Genomic DNA, 24,172 nt, shown 5'->3' on the forward strand with positions numbered 1-24,172 from the left:
ATGGTATCCTACAGAGATGATGGTATAATACAGAGATGATGGTATAATTCAGAGATGATGGTATAATACAGAGATGATGGTATCCTGTAGAGATGATGGTATAATACAGAGATGATGGTATCCTATAGAGATGATGGTATCCTATAGAGATGATGGTATAATACAGAGATGATGGTATCCTACAGAGATGATAGTATAATACAGAGATGATGGTATAATACAGAGATGATGGTATCCTATAGAGATGATGGTATAATACAGAGATGATGGTATCAAATAGAGATGATGTATAATACAGAGATGTTGGTATCCTATAGAGATGATGGTAAAATACAGAGATGATGGTGTCCTGTAGAGATGATGGTATAATACAGAGATGAAAGTATCCTATAGACATGATGGTATAATACAGAGATGATGGTATCCTACAGAGATGATGGTATAATACAGAGATGATGGTATAATACAGAGATGATGGTATAATACAGAGATGATGGTATCCTACAGAGATGATGGTAAAATACAGAGATGATGGTATCCTGTAGAGATGATGGTATAATACTGAGATGATGGTATCCTATATATGATGGTATCCTATAGAGATGATGTTATAATACAGAGATGATAGTATCCTACAGAGATGATGGTATAATACAGAGATGATGGTATAATACAGAGATGATGGTATAATACAGAGATGATGGTATCCTACAGAGATTATGGTATCCTGTAGAGATGATGGTATAATACAGAGATGATGGTATCCTACAGAGATGATGGTATCCTACAGAGATTATGGTATCCAACAGAGATGATGGTATAATACAGAGATGATAGTATCCTACAGAGATGATGGTATCCTACAGAGATGCTGGTATCCTACAGAGATGATAGTATAATACTGAGATGATGGTATAATACAGAGATGATGGTATAATACAGAGATGATGGTATCCTACAGAGATGATGGTATAATACAGATATGATGGTATAATACAGAGATGATGGTATAATACAGAGATGATTGTATCCTGTAGAGATGATGGTATCCTATAGAGATGATGGTATAATACAGAGATGATGGTATCCTATAGAAATGATGGTATAATACAGAGTTGATGGTATCCTTCAGAGATGATAGTATAATAGTGAGATGATGGTATAATACAGAGATGATGGTATAATACAGAGATGATGGTATCCTACAGAGATGATGGTATAAAACAGATATGATGGTATAATACAGAGATGATGGTATAATACAGAGATGATTGTATCCTGTAGAGATGATGGTATCCTATAGAGATGATGGTATAATACCGAGATGATGGTATCCTATAGAGATGATGGTATAACACAGAGATGATGGTATCCTACCGAGATGATGGTATCCTACAGAGATGATGGTATCCTACAGAGATGATTGTATAATACAGAGATGATGGTATAATACAGAGATGATGGTATAATACAGAGATGATGGTATAATACAGAGATGATGGTATAATACAGAGAGGATTGTATCCTGTAGAGATGATGGTATAATACAGAGATGATGGTATCCTACAGAGATGATAGTATAATACAGAGATGATGGTATAATACAGAGATGATGGTATCCTACAGAGATGATGGTATCCTACAGAGATGATGGTATAATACAGATATGATGGTATAATACAGAGATGATGGTATCCTGTAGAGATGATGGTATCCTATAGAGATGATGGTATAATACAGAGATGATGGTATCCTATAGAGATGATGGTATAATACAGATATGATGGTATAATACAGAGATGATGGTATCCTACAGAGTTGATGGTATCCTGTAGAAATGATGGTATAATACAGAGATGATGGTATCCTACAGAGATGATGGTATAATACAGAGATGATGGTATAATTCAGAGATGATGGTATAATAGAGAGATGTTGGTATCCTATAGAGATGATGGTAAAATACAGAGATGATGGTATCGTGTAGAGATGATGGTATAATACAGAGATGAAAGTATCCTATAGAGATGATGGTATAATACAGAGATGATGGCATCCTACACAGATGATGGTATAATACAGAGATGATGGTATAATACAGAGATGATGGTATCCTACAGAGATGATGGTATCCTGTAGAAATGATGGTATAATACAGAGATGATGGTATCCTACAGAGATGCTGGTATCCTACAGAGATGATAGTATAATACTGAGATGATGGTATAATACAGAGATGATGGTATAATACAGAGATGATGGTATCCTGTAGAGATGATGGTATAATACAGAGATGATGGTATACTGTAGAGATGATGGTATAATACAGAGATGATGGTATCCTACAGAGATGATAGTATAATACAGAGATGATGGTATAATACAGAGATGATGGTATCCTATAGAGATGATGGTATAATACAGAGATGATGGTATCAAATAGAGATGATGTATAATAGAGAGATGTTGGTATAATACAGAGATGATGGTATCCTACAGAGATGATGGTATAATACAGATATGATGGTATAATACAGAGATGATGGTATAATACAGAGATTATTGTATCCTGTAGAGATGATGGTATCCTATAGAGATGATGGTATAATACAGAGATGATGGTATCCTATAGAGATGAGGGTATAATACAGAGATGATTATATCCTGTAGAGATGATTGTATAATACAGAGATGATGGTATAATACAGAGATGATGGTATCCTACAGAGATGATGGTATAATACAGAGATGATGGTATAATTCAGAGATGATGGTATAATACAGAGATGATGGTATCCTGTAGAGATGATGGTATAATACAGAGATGATGGTATCCTATAGAGATGATGGTATCCTATAGAGATGATGGTATAATACAGAGATGATGGTATCCTACAGAGATGATAGTATAATACAGAGATGATGGTATAATACAGAGATGATGGTATCCTATAGAGATGATGGTATAATACAGAGATGATGGTATCAAATAGAGATGATGTATAATACAGAGATGTTGGTATCCTATAGAGATGATGGTAAAATACAGAGATGATGGTGTCCTGTAGAGATGATGGTATAATACAGAGATGAAAGTATCCTATAGACATGATGGTATAATACAGAGATGATGGTATCCTACAGAGATGATGGTATAATACAGAGATGATGGTATAATACAGAGATGATGGTATAATACAGAGATGATGGTATCCTACAGAGATGATGGTAAAATACAGAGATGATGGTATCCTGTAGAGATGATGGTATAATACTGAGATGATGGTATCCTATATATGATGGTATCCTATAGAGATGATGTTATAATACAGAGATGATAGTATCCTACAGAGATGATGGTATAATACAGAGATGATGGTATAATACAGAGATGATGGTATAATACAGAGATGATGGTATCCTACAGAGATTATGGTATCCTGTAGAGATGATGGTATAATACAGAGATGATGGTATCCTACAGAGATGATGGTATCCTACAGAGATTATGGTATCCAACAGAGATGATGGTATAATACAGAGATGATAGTATCCTACAGAGATGATGGTATCCTACAGAGATGCTGGTATCCTACAGAGATGATAGTATAATACTGAGATGATGGTATAATACAGAGATGATGGTATAATACAGAGATGATGGTATCCTACAGAGATGATGGTATAATACAGATATGATGGTATAATACAGAGATGATGGTATAATACAGAGATGATTGTATCCTGTAGAGATGATGGTATCCTATAGAGATGATGGTATAATACAGAGATGATGGTATCCTATAGAAATGATGGTATAATACAGAGTTGATGGTATCCTTCAGAGATGATAGTATAATAGTGAGATGATGGTATAATACAGAGATGATGGTATAATACAGAGATGATGGTATCCTACAGAGATGATGGTATAAAACAGATATGATGGTATAATACAGAGATGATGGTATAATACAGAGATGATTGTATCCTGTAGAGATGATGGTATCCTATAGAGATGATGGTATAATACCGAGATGATGGTATCCTATAGAGATGATGGTATAACACAGAGATGATGGTATCCTACCGAGATGATGGTATCCTACAGAGATGATGGTATCCTACAGAGATGATTGTATAATACAGAGATGATGGTATAATACAGAGATGATGGTATAATACAGAGATGATGGTATAATACAGAGATGATGGTATAATACAGAGAGGATTGTATCCTGTAGAGATGATGGTATAATACAGAGATGATGGTATCCTACAGAGATGATAGTATAATACAGAGATGATGGTATAATACAGAGATGATGGTATCCTACAGAGATGATGGTATCCTACAGAGATGATGGTATAATACAGATATGATGGTATAATACAGAGATGATGGTATCCTGTAGAGATGATGGTATCCTATAGAGATGATGGTATAATACAGAGATGATGGTATCCTATAGAGATGATGGTATAATACAGATATGATGGTATAATACAGAGATGATGGTATCCTACAGAGTTGATGGTATCCTGTAGAAATGATGGTATAATACAGAGATGATGGTATCCTACAGAGATGATGGTATAATACAGAGATGATGGTATAATTCAGAGATGATGGTATAATATAGAGATGATGGTATCCTGTAGAGATGATGGTATAATACAGAGATGATGGTATAATACAGAGATGATGGTATCCTACAGAGATGATAGTATAATACAGAGATGATGGTATAATACAGAGATGATGGTATCCTATAGAGATGATGGTATAATACAGAGATGATGGTATCAAATAGAGATGATGTATAATACAGAGATGTTGGTATCCTATATAGATGATGGTAAAATACAGAGATGATGGTATCCTGTAGAGATGATGGTATAATACAGAGATGAAAGTATCCTATAGAGATGATGGTATAATACAGAGATGATGGTATCCTACAGAGATGATGGTATAATACAGAGATGATGGTATCCTATAGAGATGATGGTATCCTATAGAGATGATGGTATAATACAGAGATGATGGTATCCTACAGAGATGATAGTATAATACAGAGATGATGGTATAATACAGAGATGATGGTATCCTATAGAGATGATGGTATAATACAGAGATGATGGTATCAAATAGAGATAATGTATAATACAGAGATGTTGGTATCCTATAGAGATGATGGTAAAATACAGAGATGATGTTATCCTGTAGAGATGATGGTATAATACAGACATGAAAGTATCCTATAGAGATGATGGTATAATACAGAGATTATGGTATCCTACAGAGATGATGGTATAATACAGAGATGATGGTATAATACAGAGATGATGGTATCCTACAGAGATGATGGTATCCTGTAGAAATGATGGTATAATACAGAGATGATGGTATCCTACAGAGATGATGGTATCCTACAGAGATGATGGTATAATACAGAGATGATGGTATAATACAGAGATGATGGTATAATACAGAGATGATGGTATCCTACAGAGATGATGGTAAAATACAGAGATGATGGTATCCTGTAGAGATGATGGTATAATACTGAGATGATGGTATCCTATAGAGATGATGGTATAATACAGAGATGATGGTATCCTACAGAGATGATAGTATAATACTGAGATGATGGTATAATACAGAGATGATGGTATAATACAGAGATGATGGTATCCTACAGAGATGATGGTATAATACAGATATGATGGTATAATACAGAGATGATGGTATAATACAGAGATTATTGTATCCTGTAGAGATGATGGTATCCTATAGAGATGATGGTATAATACAGAGATGATGGTATCCTATAGAGATGATGGTATAATACAGAGATGATGGTATCCTAAAGAGATGATGGTATCCTACAGAGATGATGGTATAATACAGAGATGATGGTATAATACAGAGATGATGGTATCCTACAGAGATGATGGTATAATACAGAGATGATGGTATAATTCAGAGATGATGGTATAATACAGAGATGATGGTATCCTGTAGAGATGATGGTATAATACAGAGATGATTGTATAATACAGAGATGATGGTATCCTACAGAGATGATGGTATAATACAGAGATGATGGTATAATTCAGAGATGATGGTATAATATAGAGATGATGGTATCCTGTAGAGATGATGGTATAATACAGAGATGATGGTATAATACAGAGATGATGGTATCCTACAGAGATGATAGTATAATACAGAGATGATGGTATAATACAGAGATGATGGTATCCTATAGAGATGATGGTATAATACAGAGATGATGGTATCAAATAGAGATGATGTATAATACAGAGATGTTGGTATCCTATATAGATGATGGTAAAATACAGAGATGATGGTATCCTGTAGAGATGATGGTATAATACAGAGATGAAAGTATCCTATAGAGATGATGGTATAATACAGAGATGATGGTATCCTACAGAGATGATGGTATAATACAGAGATGATGGTATCCTATAGAGATGATGGTATCCTATAGAGATGATGGTATAATACAGAGATGATGGTATCCTACAGAGATGATAGTATAATACAGAGATGATGGTATAATACAGAGATGATGGTATCCTATAGAGATGATGGTATAATACAAAGATGATGGTATCAAATAGAGATAATGTATAATACAGAGATGTTGGTATCCTATAGAGATGATGGTAAAATACAGAGATGATGTTATCCTGTAGAGATGATGGTATAATACAGACATGAAAGTATCCTATAGAGATGATGGTATAATACAGAGATGATGGTATCCTACAGAGATGATGGTATAATACAGAGATGATGGTATAATACAGAGATGATGGTATCCTACAGAGATGATGGTATCCTGTAGAAATGATGGTATAATACAGAGATGATGGTATCCTACAGAGATGATGGTATCCTACAGAGATGATGGTATAATACAGAGATGATGGTATAATACAGAGATGATGGTATAATACAGAGATGATGGTATCCTACAGAGATGATGGTATAATACAGATATGATGGTATAATACAGAGATGATGGTATAATACAGAGATGATTGTATCCTGTAGAGATGATGGTATCCTATAGAGATGATGGTATAATACAGAGATGATGGTATCCTATAGAGATGATGGTATAATACAGAGATGATGGTATCCTATAGAGATGATGGTATAATACAGAGATGATGGTATCCTACAGAGATGATGGTATCCTGTAGAGATGAGGGTATAATATAGAGATGATGGAATAATACAGAGATGATGGTATCCTACAGAGATGATGGTATAATACAGAGATGATGGTATAATACAGAGATGATGGTATAATACAGAGATGATGGTATAATACAGAGATGATGGTATCCTACAGAGATGATGGTATAATACAGAGATGATGGTATCCTGTAGAGATGATGGTATAATACAGAGATGATGGTATACTGTAGAGATGATGGTATAATACAGAGATGATGGTATCCTACAGAGATGATAGTATAATACAGAGATGATGGTATAATACAGAGATGATGGTATCCTATAGAGATGATGGTATAATACAGAGATGATGGTATCCTACAGAGATGATAGTATAATACAGAGATGATGGTATAATACAGAGATGATGGTATCAAATAGAGATGATGTATAATAGATAGATGTTGGTATCCTATAGAGATGATGGTAAAATACAGAGATGATGGTATCCTGTAGAAATGATGGTATAATACAGAGATGATGGTATCCTACAGAGATGATGGTATCCTACAGAGATGCTGGTATCCTACAGAGATGATAGTATAATACTGAGATGATGGTGTAATACAGAGATGATGGTATAATACAGAGATGATGGTATCCTGTAGAGATGATGGTATAATACAGCAGATCATGGTATACTGCCTCAGAGATCGATGGGTATAATACAGAGATGATGGTATCCTATAGAGATGATGGTATAATACAGAGATGATGGTATCAAATAGAGATGATGTATAATAGAGAGATGTTGGTATAATACAGAGATGATGGTATCCTACAGAGATGATGGTATAATACAGATATGATGGTATAATACAGAGATGATGGTATAATACAGAGATGATTGTATCCTGTAGAGATGATGGTATCCTATAGAGATGATGGTATAATACAGAGATGATGGTATCCTATAGAGATGAGGGTATAATACAGAGATGATTATATCCTGTAGAGATGATTGTATAATACAGAGATGATGGTATAATACAGAGATGATGGTATCCTACAGAGATGATGGTATAATACAGAGATGATGGTATCCTGTAGAGATGATGGTATAATACAGAGATGATGGTATACTGTAGAGATGATGGTATAATACAGAGATGATGGTATCCTACAGAGATGATAGTATAATACAGAGATGATGGTATAATACAGAGATGATGGTATCCTATAGAGATGATGGTATAATACAGAGATGATGGTATCCTACAGAGATGATAGTATAATACAGAGATGATGGTATAATACAGAGATGATGGTATCCTATAGAGATGATGGTATAATACAGAGATGATGGTATCAAATAGAGATGATGTATAATAGAGAGATGTTGGTATCCTATAGAGATGATGGTAAAATACAGAGATGATGGTATCGTGTAGAGATGATGGTATAATACAGAGATGAAAGTATCCTATAGAGATGATGGTATAATACAGAGATGATGGCATCCTACAGAGATGATGGTATAATACAGAGATGATGGTATAATACAGAGATGATGGTATCCTACAGAGATGATGGTATCCTGTAGAAATGATGGTATAATACAGAGATGATGGTATCCTACAGAGATGCTGGTATCCTACAGAGATGATAGTATAATACTGAGATGATGGTATAATACAGAGATGATGGTATAATACAGAGATGATGGTATCCTGTAGAGATGATGGTATAATACAGAGATGATGGTATACTGTAGAGATGATGGTATAATACAGAGATGATGGTATCCTACAGAGATGATAGTATAATACAGAGATGATGGTATAATACAGAGATGATGGTATCCTATAGAGATGATGGTATAATACAGAGATGATGGTATCAAATAGAGATGATGTATAATAGAGAGATGTTGGAATAATACAGAGATGATGGTATCCTACAGAGATGATGGTATAATACAGATATGATGGTATAATACAGAGATGATGGTATAATACAGAGATTATTGTATCCTGTAGAGATGATGGTATCCTATAGAGATGATGGTATAATACAGAGATGATGGTATCCTATAGAGATGAGGGTATAATACAGAGATGATTATATCCTGTAGAGATGATTGTATAATACAGAGATGATGGTATAATACAGAGATGATGGTATCCTACAGAGATGATGGTATAATACAGAGATGATGGTATAATTCAGAGATGATGGTATAATACAGAGATGATGGTATCCTGTAGAGATGATGGTATAATACAGAGATGATGGTATCCTATAGAGATGATGGTATCCTATAGAGATGATGGTATAATACAGAGATGATGGTATCCTACAGAGATGATAGTATAATACAGAGATGATGGTATAATACAGAGATGATGGTATCCTATAGAGATGATGGTATAATACAGAGATGATGGTATCAAATAGAGATGATGTATAATACAGAGATGTTGGTATCCTATAGAGATGATGGTAAAATACAGAGATGATGGTGTCCTGTAGAGATGATGGTATAATACAGAGATGAAAGTATCCTATAGACATGATGGTATAATACAGAGATGATGGTATCCTACAGAGATGATGGTATAATACAGAGATGATGGTATAATACAGAGATGATGGTATAATACAGAGATGATGGTATCCTACAGAGATGATGGTAAAATACAGAGATGATGGTATCCTGTAGAGATGATGGTATAATACTGAGATGATGGTATCCTATATATGATGGTATCCTATAGAGATGATGTTATAATACAGAGATGATAGTATCCTACAGAGATGATGGTATAATACAGAGATGATGGTATAATACAGAGATGATGGTATAATACAGAGATGATGGTATCCTACAGAGATTATGGTATCCTGTAGAGATGATGGTATAATACAGAGATGATGGTTTCCTACAGAGATGATGGTATCCTACAGAGATTATGGTATCCAACAGAGATGATGGTATAATACAGAGATGATAGTATCCTACAGAGATGATGGTATCCTACAGAGATGCTGGTATCCTACAGAGATGATAGTATAATACTGAGATGATGGTATAATACAGAGATGATGGTATAATACAGAGATGATGGTATCCTACAGAGATGATGGTATAATACAGATATGATGGTATAATACAGAGATGATGGTATAATACAGAGATCATTGTATCCTGTAGAGATGATGGTATCCTATAGAGATGATGGTATAATACAGAGATGATGGTATCCTATAGAAATGATGGTATAATACAGAGTTGATGGTATCCTTCAGAGATGATAGTATAATAGTGAGATGATGGTATAATACAGAGATGATGGTATAATACAGAGATGATGGTATCCTACAGAGATGATGGTATAAAACAGATATGATGGTATAATACAGAGATGATGGTATAATACAGAGATGATTGTATCCTGTAGAGATGATGGTATCCTATAGAGATGATGGTATAATACCGAGATGATGGTATCCTATAGAGATGATGGTATAACACAGAGATGATGGTATCCTACAGAATTGATGGTATCCTACAGAGATGATGGTATCCTACAGAGATGATTGTATAATACAGAGATGATGGTATAATACAGAGATGATGGTATAATACAGAGATGATGGTATAATACAGAGATGATGGTATAATACAGAGAGGATTGTATCCTGTAGAGATGATGGTATAATACAGAGATGATGGTATCCTACAGAGATGATAGTATAATACAGAGATGATGGTATAATACAGAGATGATGGTATCCTACAGAGATGATGGTATCCTACAGAGATGATGGTATAATACAGATATGATGGTATAATACAGAGATGATGGTATCCTGTAGAGATGATGGTATCCTATAGAGATGATGGTATAATACAGAGATGATGGTATCCTATAGAGATGATGGTATAATACAGATATGATGGTATAATACAGAGATGATGGTATCCTGTACAGATGATGGTATCCTATAGAGATGATGGTATAATACAGAGATGATGGTATCCTACAGAGATGATGGTATCCTACAGAGATGATGGTATAATACAGATATTATGGTATAATACAGAGATGATGGTATCCTGCAGAGATGATGGTATCCTACAGAGATGATGGTATCCTACAGAGATGATGGTATAACACAGAGATGATGGTATCCTGTAGAGATGATGGTATAATACAGAGATGATGGTATCCTATAGAGATGATGGTATAATAGAGAGATGATGGTATCCTACAGAGATGATAGTATAATACAGAGATGATGGTATAATACAGAGATGATGGTATCCTATAGAGATGATGGTATAATACAGAGATGATGGTATCAAATAGAGATGATGTATCATACAGAGACGTTGGTATCCTATAGAGATGATGGAATAATACAGAGATGATGTTATAATACTGAGATGATGGTATCCTATATATGATGGTATCCTATAGAGATGATGTTATAATACAGAGATGATGGTATCCTACAGAGATGATGGCATAATACAGAGATGATGGTATAATACAGAGATGATGGTATAATACAGAGATGATGGTATCCTACAGAGATGATGGTATAATACAGAGATGATGGTATCCTGTAGAGATGATGGTATAATACAGAGATGATGGTATACTGTAGAGATGATGGTATAATACAGAGATGATGGTATCCTACAGAGATGATAGTATAATACAGAGATGATGGTATAATACAGAGATGATGGTATCCTATAGAGATGATGGTATAATACAGAGATGATGGTATCCTATAGAGATGATGGTATAATACAGAGATGATGGTATCAAATAGAGATGATGTATAATAGAGAGATGTTGGTATCCTATAGAGATGATGGTAAAATACAGAGATGATGGTATCGTGTAGAGATGATGGTATAATACAGAGATGAAAGTATCCTATAGAGATGATGGTATAATACAGAGATGATGGTATAATACAGAGATGATGGTATAATACAGAGATGATGGTATCCTGTAGAGATGATGGTATAATACAGAGATGATGGTATACTGTAGAGATGATGGTATAATACAGAGATGATGGTATCCTACAGAGATGATAGTATAATACAGAGATGATGGTATAATACAGAGATGATGGTATCCTATAGAGATGATGGTATAATACAGAGATGATGGTATCAAATAGAGATGATGTATAATAGAGAGATGTTGGTATAATACAGAGATGATGGTATCCTACAGAGATGATGGTATAATACAGATATGATGGTATAATACAGAGATGATGGTATAATACAGAGATGATTGTATCCTGTAGAGATGATGGTATCCTATAGAGATGATGGTATAATACAGAGATGATGGTATCCTATAGAGATGAGGGTATAATACAGAGATGATGATATCCTGTAGAGATGATTGTATAATACAGAGATGATGGTATAATACAGAGATGATGGTATCCTACAGAGATGATTGTATAATACAGAGATGATGGTATAATTCAGAGATGATGGTATAATACAGAGATGATGGTATCCTGTAGAGATGATGGTATAATACAGAGATGATGGTATCCTATAGAGATGATGGTATCCTATAGAGATGATGGTATAATACAGAGATGATGGTATCCTACAGAGATGATAGTATAATACAGAGATGATGGTATAATACAGAGATGATGGTATCCTATAGAGATGATGGTATAATACAGAGATGATGGTATCAAATAGAGATGATGTATAATACAGAGATGTTGGTATCCTATAGAGATGATGGTATAATACAGAGATGATGGTATCCTGTAGAGATGATGGTATAATACAGAGATGATGGTATCCTACAGAGATGATGGTATAATACAGAGATGATGGTATAATATAGAGATGATGGTATAATACAGAGATGATGGTATCCTACAGAGATGATGGTAAAATACAGAGATGATGGTATCCTGTAGAGATGATGGTATAATACAGAGATGATGGTATGCTATATATGATGGTATCCTATAGAGATGATGTTATAATACAGAGATGATAGTATCCTACAGAGATGATGGTATAATACAGAGATGATGGTATAATACAGAGATGATGGTATAATACAGAGATGATGGTATCCTACAGAGATTATGGTATCCTACAGAGATGATGGTATAATACAGAGATGATAGTATCCTACAGAGATGATGGTATCCTACAGAGATGCTGGTATCCTACAGAGATGATAGTATAATACTGAGATGATGGTATAATACAGAGATGATGGTATACTACAGAGATGATGGTATCCTACAGAGATGATGGTATAATACAGATATGATGGTATAATACAGAGATGATGGTATAATACAGAGATGATTGTATCCTGTAGAGATGATGGTATCCTATAGAGATGATGGTATAATACAGAGATGATGGTATCCTATAGAAATGATGTATAATAGAGAGATGTTGGTATCCTATAGAGATGATGGTAAAATACAGAGATGATGGTATCGTGTAGAGATGATGGTATAATACAGAGATGAAAGTATCCTATAGAGATGATGGTATAATACAGAGATGATGGCATCCTACAGAGATGATGGTATAATACAGGGATGATGGTATAATACAGAGATGATGGTATAATACAGAGATGATGGTATCCTACAGAGATGATGGTATCCTGTAGAAATGATGGTATAATACAGAGATGATGGTATCCTACAGAGATGATGGTATCCTACAGAGATGATGGTATAATACAGAGATGATGGTTTAATACAGAGATGATGGTATAATACAGAGATGATGGTATCCTACAGAGATGATGGTATAATACAGAGATGATGCTATCCTATAGAGATGATGGTATAATACAGAGATGATGGTATTAAATAGAGATGATGTATAATAGAGAGATGTTGGTATCCTATAGAGATGATGGTAAAATACAGAGATGATGGTATCGTGTAGAGATGATGGTATAATACAGAGATGAAAGTATCCTATAGAGATGATGGTATAATACAGAGATGATGGCATCCTACAGAGATGATGGTATAATACAGAGATGATGGTATAATACAGAGATGATGGTATTCTGCAGAGATGATGGTATCCTGTAGAAATGATGGTATAATACAGAGATGATGGTATCCTACAGAGATGATGGTATCCTACAGAGATGATGGTATAATACAGAGATGATGGTTTAATACAGAGATGATGGTATCCTACAGAGATGATGGTATAATACAGAGATGATGGTATAATACAGAGATGATGGTATAATACAGAGATGATGGTATCCTACAGAGATGATGGTATAATACAGAGATGATGGTATCCTGTAGAGATGATGGTATAATACAGAGATGAAGGTATCCTATAGAGATGATGGTATAATACAGAGATGATGGTATCCTACAGAGATGATGGTATAATACAGATATGATGGTATAATACAGAGATGATGGTATAATACAGAGATGATTGTATCCTGTAGAGATGATGGTATCCTATAGAGATGATGGTATAATACAGAGATGATGGTATCCTATAGAGATGATGGTATAATACAGAGATGATGGTATCCTATAGAGATGATGGTATAATACAGAGATGATGGTATCCTATAGAGATGATGGTATCCTACAGAGATGATGGTATCCTGTAGAGATGAGGGTATAATATAGAGATGATGGTATAATACAGAGATGATGGTATCCTACAGAGATGATGGTAAAATACAGAGATGATGGTATCCTACAGAGATGATGGTAAAATACAGAGATGATGGTATCCTGTAGAGATGATGTTATAATACAGAGATGAAGGTATCCTATAGAGATGATGGTATAATACAGAGATGATGGTATAATACAGAGATGATGGTATAATACAGAGATGATGGTATCCTACAGAGATTATGGTATCCTACAGAGATGATGGTATAATACAGAGATGATAGTATCCTACAGAGATGATGGTATCCTACAGAGATGCTGGTATCCTACAGAGATGATAGTATAATACTGAGATGATGGTATAATACAGAGATGATGGTATACTACAGAGATGATGGTATCCTACAGAGATGATGGTATAATACAGATATGATGGTATAATACAGAGATGATGGTATAATACAGAGATGATTGTATCCTGTAGAGATGATGGTATCCTATAGAGATGATGGTATAATACAGAGATGATGGTATCCTATAGAAATGATGTATAATAGAGAGATGTTGGTATCCTATAGAGATGATGGTAAAATACAGAGATGATGGTATCGTGTAGAGATGATGGTATAATACAGAGATGAAAGTATCCTATAGAGATGATGGTATAATACAGAGATGATGGCATCCTACAGAGATGATGGTATAATACAGGGATGATGGTATAATACAGAGATGATGGTATAATACAGAGATGATGGTATCCTACAGAGATGATGGTATCCTGTAGAAATGATGGTATAATACAGAGATGATGGTATCCTACAGAGATGATGGTATCCTACAGAGATGATGGTATAATACAGAGATGATGGTTTAATACAGAGATGATGGTATAATACAGAGATGATGGTATCCTACAGAGATGATGGTATAATACAGAGATGATGGTATCCTATAGAGATGATGGTATCCTACAGAGATGATGGTATCCTGTAGAGATGAGGGTATAATATAGAGATGATGGTATAATACAGAGATGATGGTATCCTACAGAGATGATGGTAAAATACAGAGATGATGGTATCCTACAGAGATGATGGTAAAATACAGAGATGATGGTATCCTGTAGAGATGATGTTATAATACAGAGATGAAGGTATCCTATAGAGATGATGTTATAATACAGAGATGAAGGTATCCTATAGAGATGATGGTATAATACAGAGATGATGGTATCCTACAGAGATGATAGTATAATACTGAGATGATGGTATAATACAGAGATGATGTTATAATACAGAGATGATGGTATCCTACAGAGATGATGGTATAATACAGATATGATGGTATAATACAGAGATGATGGTATAATACAGAGATGATTGTATCCTGTGGAGATGATGGTATCCTATAGAGATGATGGTATAATACAAATGATGGTATCCTATAGAGATGATGGTATAATACAGAGATGATGGTATCCTACAGAGATGATGGTATCCTACAGAGATGATGGTATAATACAGAGATGATGGTATAATACAGAGATGATGGTATCCTACAGAGATGATGGTATAATTCAGAGATGATGGTATAATACAGAGATGATGGTATCCTGTAGAGATGATGGTATAATACAGAGATGATGGTATAATACAGAGATGATGGTATCCTACAGAGATGATAGTATAATACAGAGATGATGGTATAATACAGAGATGATGGTATCCTATAGAGATGATGGTATAATACAGAGATGATGGTATCAAATAGAGATGATGTATAATACAGAGATGTTGGTATCCTATAGAGATGATGATAAAATACAGAGATGATGGTATCCTGTAGAGATGATGGTATAATACAGAGATGAAAGTATCCTATAGAGATGATGGTATAATACAGAGATGATGGTATCCTACAGAGATGATGGTATAATACAGAGATGATGGTATAATACAGAGATGATGGTATCCTACAGAGATGATGGTATCCTGTAGAAATGATGGTATAATACAGAGATGATGGTATCCTGTAGAGATGATGGTATAATACAGAGATGAAAGTATCCTATAGAGATGATGGTATAATACAGAGATGATGGTATCCTACAGAGATGATGGTATAATACAGAGATGAAAGTATCCTATAGAGATGATGGTATAATACAGAGATGATGGCATCCTACAGAGATTATGGTATAATACAGGGATGATGGTATAATACAGAGATGATGGTATAATACAGAGATGATGGTATCCTACAGAGATGATGGTATCCTGTAGAAATGATGGTATAATACAGAGATGATGGTATCCTACAGAGATGATGGTATCCTACAGAGATGATGGTATAATACAGAGATGATGGTTTAATACAGAGATGATGGTATAATACAGAGATGATGGTATCCTACAGAGATGATGGTATAATACAGAGATGATGCTATCCTATAGAGATGATGGTATAATACAGAGATGATGGTATTAAATAGAGATGATGTATAATAGAGAGATGTTGGTATCCTATAGAGATGATGGTAAAATACAGAGATGATGGTATCGTGTAGAGATGATGGTATAATACAGAGATGAAAGTATCCTATAGAGATGATGGTATAATACAGAGATGATGGCATCCTACAGAGATGATGGTATAATACAGAGATGATGGTATAATACAGAGATGATGGTATCCTACAGAGATGATGGTATCCTGTAGAAATGATGGTATAATACAGAGATGATGGTATCCTACAGAGATGATGGTATCCTACAGAGATGATGGTATAATACAGAGATGATGGTTTAATACAGAGATGATGGTATCCTACAGAGATGATGGTATAATACAGAGATGATGGTATAATACAGAGATGATGGTATAATACAGAGATGATGGTATCCTACAGAGATGATGGTATCCTGTAGAAATGATGGTATAATACAGAGATGATGGTATCCTGTAGAGATGATGGTATAATACAGAGATGAAAGTATCCTATAGAGATGATGGTATAATACAGAGATGATGGTATCCTACAGAGATGATGGTATAATACAGAGATGAAAGTATCCTATAGAGATGATGGTATAATACAGAGATGATGGCATCCTACAGAGATTATGGTATAATACAGGGATGATGGTATAATACAGAGATGATGGTATAATACAGAGATGATGGTATCCTACAGAGATGATGGTATCCTGTAGAAATGATGGTATAATACAGAGATGATGGTATCCTACAGAGATGATGGTATCCTACAGAGATGATGGTATAATACAGAGATGATGGTTTAATACAGAGATGATGGTATAATACAGAGATGATGGTATCCTACAGAGATGATGGTATAATACAGAGATGATGCTATCCTATAGAGATGATGGTATAATACAGAGATGATGGTATTAAATAGAGATGATGTATAATAGAGAGATGTTGGTATCCTATAGAGATGATGGTAAAATACAGAGATGATGGTATCGTGTAGAGATGATGGTATAATACAGAGATGAAAGTATCCTATAGAGATGATGGTATAATACAGAGATGATGGCATCCTACAGAGATGATGGTATAATACAGAGATGATGGTATAATACAGAGATGATGGTATCCTACAGAGATGATGGTATCCTGTAGAAATGATGGTATAATACAGAGATGATGGTATCCTACAGAGATGATGGTATCCTACAGAGATGATGGTATAATACAGAGATGATGGTTTAATACAGAGATGATGGTATCCTACAGAGATGATGGTATAATACAGAGATGATGGTATAATACAGAGATGATGGTATAATACAGAGATGATGGTATCCTACAGAGATGATGGTATAATACAGAGATGATGGTATCCTGTAGAGATGATGGTATAATACAGAGATGAAGGTATCCTATAGAGATGATGGTATAATACAGAGATGATGGTATCCTACAGAGTTGATGGTATAATACAGATATGATGGTATAATACAGAGATGATGGTATAATACAGAGATGATTGTATCCTGTAGAGATGATGGTATCCTATAGAGATGATGGTATAATACAGAGATGATGGTATCCTATAGAGATGATGGTATAATACAGAGATGATGGTATCCTATAGAGATGATGGTATAATACAGAGATGATGGTATCCTATAGAGATGATGGTATCCTACAGAGATGATGGTATCCTGTAGAGATGAGGGTATAATATAGAGATTATGGTATAATACAGAGATGATGGTATCCTACAGAGATGATGGTAAAATACAGAGATGATGGTATCCTACAGAGATGATGGTAAAATACAGAGATGATGGTATCCTGTAGAGATGATGTTATAATACAGAGATGAAGGTATCCTATAGAGATGATGTTATAATACAGAGATGAAGGTATCCTATAGAGATGATGGTATAATACAGAGATGATGGTATCCTACAGAGATGATAGTATAATACTGAGATGATGGTATAATACAGAGATGATGTTATAATACAGAGATGATGGTATCCTACAGAGATGATGGTATAATACAGATATGATGGTATAATACAGAAATGATGGTATAATACAGAGATGATTGTATCCTGTGGAGATGATGGTATCCTATAGAGATGATGGTATAATACAAATCATGGTATCCTATAGAGATGATGGTATAATACAGAGATGATGGTATCCTACAGAGATGATGGTATCCTACAGAGATGATGGTATAATACAGAGATGATGGTATAATACAGAGATGATGGTATCCTACAGAGATGATGGTATAATACAGAGATGATGGTATAATTCAGAGATGATGGTATAATACAGAGATGATGGTATCCTGTAGAGATGATGGTATAATACAGAGATGATGGTATAATACAGAGATGATGGTATCCTACAGAGATGATAGTATATAACAGAGATGATGGTATAATACAGAGATGATGGTATCCTATAGAGATGATGGTATAATACAGAGATGATGGTATCAAATAGAGATGATGTATAATACAGAGATGTTGGTATCCTATAGAGATGATGATAAAATACAGAGATGATGGTATCCTGTAGAGATGATGGTATAATACAGAGATGAAAGTATCCTATAGAGATGATGGTATAATACAGAGATGATGGTATCCTACAGAGATGATGGTATAATACAGAGATGATGGTATAATACAGAGATGATGGTATCCTACAGAGATGATGGTATCCTGTAGAAATGATGGTATAATACAGAGATGATGGTATCCTACAGAGATGATGGTATCCTACAGAGATGATGGTATAATACAGAGATGATGGTATAATACAGAGATGATGGTATAATACAGAGATGATGGTATCCTACAGAGATGATGGTAAAATACAGAGATGATGGTATCCTGTAGAGATGATGGTATAATACTGAGATGATGGTATCCTATATATGATGGTATCCTATAGAGATGATGTTATAATACAGAGATGATAGTATCCTACAGAGATGATGGTATAATACAGAGATGATGGTATAATACAGAGATGATGGTATAATACAGAGATGATGGTATCCTACAGAGATTATGGTATCCTGTAGAGATGATGGTATAATACAGAGATGATGGTATCCTACAGAGATGATGGTATCCTACAGAGATTATGGTATCCTACAGAGATGATGGTATAATACAGAGATGATAGTATCCTACAGAGATGATGGTATCCTACAGAGATGCTGGTATCCTACAGAGATGATAGTATAATACTGAGATGATGGTATAATACAGAGATGATGGTATCCTACAGAGATGCTGGTATCCTACAGAGATGATAGTATAATACTGAGATGATGGTATAATACAGAGATGATGGTATAATACAGAGATGATGGTATCCTACAGAGATGATGGTATAATACAGATATGATGGTATAATACAGAGATGATGGTATAATACAGAGATGATGGTATAATACAGAGATGATGGTATAATACAGAGATGATGGTATAATACAGAGATGATGGTATCCTGTAGAGATGATGGTATAATACAGAGATGATGGTATCCTACAGAGATGATAGTATAATACAGAGATGATGGTATAATACAGAGATGATGGTATAATACAGAGATGATGGTATCAAATAGAGATGATGTATAATACAGAGATGTTGGTATCCTATAGAGATGATGGTAAAATACACAGAGATGATGGTATCGTGTAGAGATGATGGTATAATACAGAGATGAAAGTATCCTATAGAGATGATGGTATAATACAGAGATGATGGTATCCTACAGAGATGATGGTATAATACAGAGATGATGGTATAATACAGAGATGATGGTATCCTACAGAGATGATGGTATCCTGTAGAAATGATGGTATAATACAGAGATGATGGTATCCTACAGAGATGATGGTATCCTACAGAAATGATGGTATAATACAGAGATGATGGATAAATACAGAGATGATGGTATAATACAGAGATGATGGTATCCTGTAGAGATGATGGTATCCTATAGAGATGATGGTATAATACAGAGATGATGGTATCCTATAGAGATGATGGTATAATACAGAGATGATGGTATCCTATAGAGATGATGGTATAATACAGAGATGATGGTATCCTATAGAGATGATGGTATCCTACAGAGATGATGGTATCCTGTAGAGATGAGGGTATAATATAGAGATTATGGTATAATACAGAGATGATGGTATCCTACAGAGATGATGGTAAAATACAGAGATGATGGTATCCTACAGAGATGATGGTAAAATACAGAGATGATGGTATCCTGTAGAGATGATGTTATAATACAGAGATGAAGGTATCCTATAGAGATGATGTTATAATACAGAGATGAAGGTATCCTATAGAGATGATGGTATAATACAGAGATGATGGTATCCTACAGAGATGATAGTATAATACTGAGATGATGGTATAATACAGAGATGATGTTATAATACAGAGATGATGGTATCCTACAGAGATGATGGTATAATACAGATATGATGGTATAATACAGAAATGATGGTATAATACAGAGATGATTGTATCCTGTGGAGATGATGGTATCCTATAGAGATGATGGTATAATACAAATCATGGTATCCTATAGAGATGATGGTATAATACAGAGATGATGGTATCCTACAGAGATGATGGTATCCTACAGAGATGATGGTATAATACAGAGATGATGGTATAATACAGAGATGATGGTATCCTACAGAGATGATGGTATAATACAGAGATGATGGTATAATTCAGAGATGATGGTATAATACAGAGATGATGGTATCCTGTAGAGATGATGGTATAATACAGAGATGATGGTATAATACAGAGATGATGGTATCCTACAGAGATGATAGTATATAACAGAGATGATGGTATAATACAGAGATGATGGTATCCTATAGAGATGATGGTATAATACAGAGATGATGGTATCAAATAGAGATGATGTATAATACAGAGATGTTGGTATCCTATAGAGATGATGATAAAATACAGAGATGATGGTATCCTGTAGAGATGATGGTATAATACAGAGATGAAAGTATCCTATAGAGATGATGGTATAATACAGAGATGATGGTATCCTACAGAGATGATGGTATAATACAGAGATGATGGTATAATACAGAGATGATGGTATCCTACAGAGATGATGGTATCCTGTAGAAATGATGGTATAATACAGAGATGATGGTATCCTACAGAGATGATGGTATCCTACAGAGATGATGGTATAATACAGAGATGATGGTATAATACAGAGATGATGGTATAATACAGAGATGATGGTATCCTACAGAGATGATGGTAAAATACAGAGATGATGGTATCCTGTAGAGATGATGGTATAATACTGAGATGATGGTATCCTATATATGATGGTATCCTATAGAGATGATGTTATAATACAGAGATGATAGTATCCTACAGAGATGATGGTATAATACAGAGATGATGGTATAATACAGAGATGATGGTATAATACAGAGATGATGGTATCCTACAGAGATTATGGTATCCTGTAGAGATGATGGTATAATACAGAGATGATGGTATCCTACAGAGATGATGGTATCCTACAGAGATTATGGTATCCTACAGAGATGATGGTATAATACAGAGATGATAGTATCCTACAGAGATGATGGTATCCTACAGAGATGCTGGTATCCTACAGAGATGATAGTATAATACTGAGATGATGGTATAATACAGAGATGATGGTATCCTACAGAGATGCTGGTATCCTACAGAGATGATAGTATAATACTGAGATGATGGTATAATACAGAGATGATGGTATAATACAGAGATGATGGTATCCTACAGAGATGATGGTATAATACAGATATGATGGTATAATACAGAGATGATGGTATAATACAGAGATGATGGTATAATACAGAGATGATGGTATAATACAGAGATGATGGTATAATACAGAGATGATGGTATCCTGTAGAGATGATGGTATAATACAGAGATGATGGTATCCTACAGAGATGATAGTATAATACAGAGATGATGGTATAATACAGAGATGATGGTATAATACAGAGATGATGGTATCAAATAGAGATGATGTATAATACAGAGATGTTGGTATCCTATAGAGATGATGGTAAAATACACAGAGATGATGGTATCGTGTAGAGATGATGGTATAATACAGAGATGAAAGTATCCTATAGAGATGATGGTATAATACAGAGATGATGGTATCCTACAGAGATGATGGTATAATACAGAGATGATGGTATAATACAGAGATGATGGTATCCTACAGAGATGATGGTATCCTGTAGAAATGATGGTATAATACAGAGATGATGGTATCCTACAGAGATGATGGTATCCTACAGAAATGATGGTATAATACAGAGATGATGGATAAATACAGAGATGATGGTATAATACAGAGATGATGGTATCCTACAGAGATGATGGTATAATACAGAGATGATGGTATCCTGTAGAGATGATGGTATAATACAGAGATGAAGGTATCCTATAGAGATGATGGTATAATACAGAGATGATGGTATCCTACAGAGATGATGGTATAATACAGATATGATGGTATAATACAGAGATGATGGTATAATACAGAGATGATGGTATAATACAGAGATGATGGTATCCTACAGAGATGATGGTAAAATACAGAGATGATGGTATCCTGTAGAGATGATGGTATAATACTGAGATGATGGTATCCTATATATGATGG

The sequence above is a fragment of the Salmo salar genome, chromosome 19 (genome assembly GCF_965601325.2).
Source record: "Salmo salar chromosome 19, fSalSal1, whole genome shotgun sequence".
Lineage (NCBI taxonomy): Eukaryota > Metazoa > Chordata > Actinopteri > Salmoniformes > Salmonidae > Salmo > Salmo salar.